Below are 6917 nucleotides of genomic sequence, written 5' to 3'. Positions count from 1 at the left end.
AAAGTGTGAAGAATTGTGAATGTCAGTTTGTCGCCTTTAATATAGTGTCCTAAGACTGACATCATGCATGTACCTTGGGTGCAGTTTAATTTTGTTCGAGGAAAAGCAGAAGAGTTATAGCAAGGCGACGGCAAATGTAAAATTCGGTATATGTAACTCCTGTGTAGATCTGTTTTGCTCTGTAATTTGTGGATACTCTTTTAATGTTGTCTATCGTTACTTTTTTTTCAAAACATTTGGATTCTATCGATTAGAAGGTTATCACTTTTATAGCTAGTTTACAAACTTCATAAAGTCCACATAAGATATTATGTTTTTTATGCTTTTAACTCTAGAAAAAAAAAACACGATACTGTATATACAGAGGAAAGTGACTAACTTTTAATAACCGGAGTTAATGGGAGTCGCAAAATTGATGACAGAGCATACACAATTCAGAAAGGTTACGCACTATGGACATAATAATGATTATCGACTGTAATCTTAATACCTTTGTTATAATAATAAATAATAATAACCTATTTCCTAAGGCTGGTAAACTTATTTTTAATATGTTTTGTATGAACAGAAAATAATCAGTGAACACCCAGTCAATACTGTAGATTAACTGTGTTGTATTTAATAAATGTCTACACATTTTAAATAAATTGTAAATCTGTAAAAAATTAACATAGCCTATGTCTAGATTAAGGTTAAACTTCGAAATACATGGCAGTTATAGGTCACACTTTAGTCCTTAAGACAAAGTTTTTATTAGAAAAAAAATAAGTATCCAGAAATGAACATATTTGTATCGTCTGTGACTTACAAGTGTGTGATCATTTTCATTTCAACTGTACCGTTGTCAAATACAAATTTAACAATGTGAAGTCAAATACAAAGACAAATACAGTATGAAATAATGAGTTGCAAACTCATAATGCTAAAACAATATTTGTACAATTTCATTTATTCTGATTCCCTCAATAAAACATTTGCTCCAAATTTAATGGGAACACATTTTTATCCTTCTAATTTTGACAATGTGCTACTCAAATCAGTTTTGAACAACAAATATTAATTATCATATCAAAAGCCTATGAGGTTATGCAGTATTATGGCATTACAAAAACCCAGTGACTAGGTTCATACACTTCTATAATTGTTTGAAACTATAAGAGCAAGGCCATTAAAGAATGGTATCCTCTTCCACTGTGGGACAAAAAGGTCTCAGCTAGTGACAATTTTACCATGCTGCTTTGCTCGATGACCATGGTTTTCCAGAAATATTCGCAAGGAAATGTTTGATGACAAAGCTGGTTATGGAGGAATTTGCCAACTCCAGGCACATTAAATATGGCACAAAATGAGTGACATCTATATATTTGAACAATTAACTAGTAAGTTCTACAAAAAATGCCTCAATCCTGGTTAAAATATCAGCAAGGCAGGTGTATCTGTTTGTGTGTCCTGGGAAAAGATTCAGAAAGGTAACAAAATGGAAACACAGGTAACATTTTGGATAGTGATTAAAATATTAGTACCAGCAAAGTCTATAATTTCATAGCACATATTATAAAATATTTCTCACACGTAGGCAGAAATTGTTTGTACTAAGGTAAGAATACATATGGAGATTGAACTCCGTCAACTTAAATTAAACCAGTCATTGACCCAAATCCTGGTCCTAATGGGCTCGTGTATCTGTAAATTTTCTAGGTCTTTTCAAAGCTTTGCCACCTCTAGAATTTGACTAAGCTACCATACTGGTCCAGTTATACATCCAGAAGTCCAGCAAGGGCTTTAAGACTCCAACTGGCCTTAGATTTAAATCAAATGCAAGACTATGCAAATACCTGGCAGATGATGTCTAATGTAGACAGATGTAGAACCTTTCATGCAGGTAGCAAAAATAATCACTAAATGAGAAACACTGAGCTTGACGAGGTGACGTTGACATTTGTGTTCCCACAATATTAACATCTGGAGAAGCAATAAAAAAAGCAAACAAAATGTTAGGATATGTAGTTAAAAGGGAAAAAAATAAATCAAGGTATTTATATAAGATAGGTGGAGATAACAATGGGAACCACATTGTCAAGAAATTGTGACTAATAAAGTGATCTTATCTTGGCTAGCAAAGACTAAAAAGTTGTCTTTAGAAAAATCCGCTAAATACAATATTCATAATCTGTTTCCCCTCTTATCTCATTTTCCATAGCTCTGTTGTGAAGCAGAATGTCCAACCTTTCTTTTATCTGGTAGATGTCCAAGGCCACCTTGGTAATCCAAAATATACAGGCAATGTTGAAGACCCAGACACAGAATAAGAAGTACCTGTACCATTGACCAGGTATCCCTGTGAGAAAAACGGACAAGGTTTTATATTATTTAGCATTGGTTCTTGCAGACAAACAACATAGGAAGTGATTATCATTTTCTATAGAATGTACTATTTATTTTTAGGAAATGACTGCTGTGAAACTACCGCAGGCTTCTGGTCACTCTAAAAAGAGAACACTCTGTCAATGTGCAAGGTGAAGGAGCTGTTGATACACTTGTGCTAGTATCTATTAAATTGCAAGTCTGTTGCAAATTGCAATCAATTTTTAAAATATTTGAAAATTCCTCTCACAGAGATATAAGAACCAAATGCCAAAAATGGAATGAAAGAAAAAATTGACATAATGTTAATCATAGATATCTATATATTGTACTTTATTTATATATTTTTCTTTCTCATCATACTGTACATGTACATGTATGTCTCTTATTTGTTAATGGTTCATGTTGTGTATTGGCTAATTTATTTTACATGCCTGGAATGCAAATTCCCATCTGAGACGATAGACGAATATGTAGTCAGAAAGGCTTTTATTTTACATATACTGCACTGTATGTATCAAAGAAATGTTCCTGAGATTCATATGATGAGCAATCCATCACTGAACTAGAGAGCTAAACTTTTTGCTAATTACGTGGCCATAGCAGTCCACATGCATGTCTAATTTATCTTCAGTATTATTATCAGCAAAGTCTTTGGTTCATTATTTCAGTTATGAAAATTTTCTTCACCATTTAATTTAATGCGCGGTCCTCCACAAAGAGTATCTGCAACAAACTGAAATATTGTTAACCCCCTTAGCCAAACACCAAAACCACAAAAATCATGTAAAAAAATAGTTTAATATGTCCGCCCAGACCTCAGAAACAGTTTGTCAAAACTGAGGTTTCGATTGTTGCCATGTTCTGTGTTGCAGAATACAGGCCAGCATATACAGTAATATGGATGTAAAATATGAACTATATTACAGATTATTAATTCAAAAGCAAGTATAATCCTGCATGGACAGAAATTGTGCAGTACTGTGATGAAGCACACTGTAAAAAACCAATGTTACCTCTCTTCATTTTACATATGAAGAACATAGTTCATACAGTACCTCATAAAAGCCTACAGTACTGTATGTCTTATGTGTATTTGGAAATGCCATTACTTTGATAACTGTATTTATTAGATGTCATATCTGTCATATTATTCCAACCCTAAAATCAGCAGATTTTGTTTCATAATTGAAGGATTCAGTTTACTTTAAAAAAACACTTAAACACTATACTGCAGCAGAAAACTTAAATATAAATTAAAACTCACATTGAGGGATTGGATTCCTTGAATTAGAATGTCCTTAGAAGACAAAACCATGAAGTAAGCACAGTAACTGCACTATGAACTTAATGTAATAATTCAAGAAGTAAAAAATAATTATAACCTCATCATTTCAATATTTCTCATTCTGTTATAACATGCTACTAAAAATATGAAAATAAAAGCAAATTATAGCTTTTTTTTTAAATCGTGCTATCAAAACACACAAGCACCACACTTTGAGTATTACATTACTTCATATTAGGAGCTTTTTTAAGTGTAGGAACAGTAACAATCTATTTTCTGCCATTCAGAAAAGTTGTGCTTACAGGGGACTCACTGCAATGCCACTGTACTGTAATATATTGTCTCTCAAAAACGTTTTAACAATATTTCTAGAAACACTGTTAAACATTTCTGTGCATCTGTATTGAAGTTATTTATCAAACTACATTCTTTTTTAGTAAAACAAACTTCACATTTTGTTGGTGTAATCCTATAAACCATTTTGCTTTAAGGATTACATGAATATTTTTTGCCAGGGTGTTATGGTTTTGGTATATATATTTAAACTGCATGTTTCAGAGAAAAACATAGCATTTGAGCTTTGTTTATGGCATGAATGTGGTACTTCAAACCTTTGTGTACATCTAAACTTTAAAAAGACTATTTCTTTATGTGGGACAGTCACAAACATGTATGCTTTAGTTACACTTGACTGTTTTCTCATTGCAGAATAGTTTAACTCACCATACATCAATTCGTAATTTTCAGCTTCTTCTTTAGCTCCTAAAATAGAAAGAATATAAAAATCATCTTTCGCCATGAATTGCATTGGTTTCAATTTACATCAATTGTTAACCTCCCCATTTTTTGTTACACACCTGTAGTTGTCTTGCAAAGTAGTGTGATGAGACACATTATAATCGTACTCATTCTTGCAGCCATTCTGAACAGCAGCTGAGTTTTCATGCACTTCTCATCTGTTACTTCCTTCGTTTAAGACTACGTGCAGGAAAAACACATATCTCTGTCAAAGTGCTAAAAATAATACCCAATCATCAGCATTTAAAATAACACTTCTCTATATATTGTTACTATAAACTTCCTATACAGTAGTTTTTGCATCATATCTCATATGTGCAATGTGCCTTGGTCCATTTGTTCAAAAGCATCACCCTGTTAGACAAATTCCTAGATATTTTTATTACCTAAAATACCTAAAAAGATATGATAACATGCAAATTGCTGTTTCTGCGACATAAAAACTTAATAAGAAGCAATAAATAATAAATAAGAAGTAAATAGAATCATCTAGATTTTTACTTAAAAAATGTTTTAAATCAATTAAATTCATAGCTTCATTTGTGACTTTTTAACCAAACAAATTGAAGACTAATTATGAGATTTTAATATGTAAACAAACTGTGCACCTTTACCACAAATATTTTGTCCGTATAAATATTAATTATTAGTAGGATTAATTATTAATTGGAATAATATGATGTTACAGCTTTAGGTGCCTCTTCTATGCCTGTTTAGGTGCCTCTAATCTAAGAGAAGTGTGTCTTAGATTTGTTATAACGTTTGTGACACTTGGCAGAGAAAACACTTCTAGTTTCAAAGCAGAGTGGGTGTTTGTTGAGAAGTCCCTTGATCAGAGTTTGCGGGGGTCACTTGATCAGAAACCATTGTAAAGATTACATTGGTATACCTAGGTACGTTGTGGGTTAACGATTGTCAATAAGCAGTACAGAAACACACAATATACATGTAAGATCACATTAAGAGCACAGAGGGACAAGACAAGGGGAGGGGAAAAACAAGAAGAGGAGAGACAAGAGTCTGGAAGAATCAGAACTTGAAGCTTGCACCAGGAGAGAGCTCCTACATCATGATCATCCAAACAAAACCTGACTAAACTGAGTCAAGTTTCTGAATATCGCTAGAGAGAGCGTGCTATTCTTTGTTTTTAGGGAACTTGGGTTTCCTGGGTAAAAGATACCTTGGTTAGAAACGTCCTTCCTGCTAAGGGTTCATTTTTATGGATAGAAATATAGGCTCCCATTTATTTTGTGGCATCTGGGGTGCAGAGAGAGAGATTTAACTGCAGGTTGTACAATATTCCTTAAGAAGTCAGCTTACAGTATCTCTAGTTTGACCTCTGTAGGCATTATGAGTTTCATGCTTAGTAAAAGTCTGGGATTTTTCTGGGTGATTAGAATGTTAGTTCTTTGTAAATACTGTACATATAGTGTGTTGTATGTTTTGTTGCGTATAATGTAGTTCGTGTATAGTGTAGTGTAGTTCGTGTCTTGTCATCATTAATAAATATTTGTTTAACCAAGTGAGCCTGCTTTATTACCATTCTCACTAAAGCTGTGCCAGAGAGTAAATAATTCACGTTCCCCTAATCATAGCAACCACTCAGGTATATTCTGGAGAAATAATTTACAAGATGGGGGTTATGAATAATTAATTTACTCATTGACTAAACCGCGTGGTCAATTCCTGAAATTCACCCACCCATTTGTAACAATAACTTTTATTTTGCCACTAATCAACAATCAGGACAAATATACCCAGTAAACAATATAGAATAATTTTTTTTCTTATAAGAAACGTTTGCCATTTATTTTCTTCTAGCAAGAACAGTTCTTTATTTTTCTCCAGAACACAACATTTCTAGGAGGGGATTATCGTTTACCCCAGCTTCTCTTTTCAGAAACGTGGTAGAAGCCTGATCACAAATTATGTTGAGTAGGCAAAGCTATAAAAGCTCTGTTATTCCCTTGAACAAATCTTCCAAATAAGTAATTATAACGTGACAAAAACTTTTTGTCATTTAGGATACAACACAACTCTGTAGTCCTGCAGAATTCAAAGGCAGACTTAAATGGTAAATGAGCAAAGATCTGGAAAGCAAGATATGGTCTCCCAATTAAGCAACTAATTGATCAAAGGCAATTCCGAAGTTGGTTAGAATGAAAACTGCAAAGACATTACAGCTGCCCAGGATCATAGTTGCAGAAACAGGACCACGCATCACTGTGTGGCCGGGTTAAGCCTAATACTTCATATTAGTTTCCAGTGAACAGATGTAATTTGTCCCTGGCCAACAGTAATCTGGCATCTAGTATAATGTTTGGATTTTGTATTGTATCGTATGCCTGGGCTTCCCAACCTGTGCTTCCTCCTATCTACTTCATATCAGATTTTTACTGCAGCCACCTATTTAATTACTTAATTAAATCAATAAATCAATAAAAAGGTGCTGTTTTCTACAATGGAA

This window comes from Lepisosteus oculatus, chromosome 10 (assembly GCF_040954835.1).
Source record: "Lepisosteus oculatus isolate fLepOcu1 chromosome 10, fLepOcu1.hap2, whole genome shotgun sequence".
NCBI classification, from domain to species: domain Eukaryota; kingdom Metazoa; phylum Chordata; class Actinopteri; order Semionotiformes; family Lepisosteidae; genus Lepisosteus; species Lepisosteus oculatus.
Note: the sequence above shows the minus strand (reverse complement) of the source record.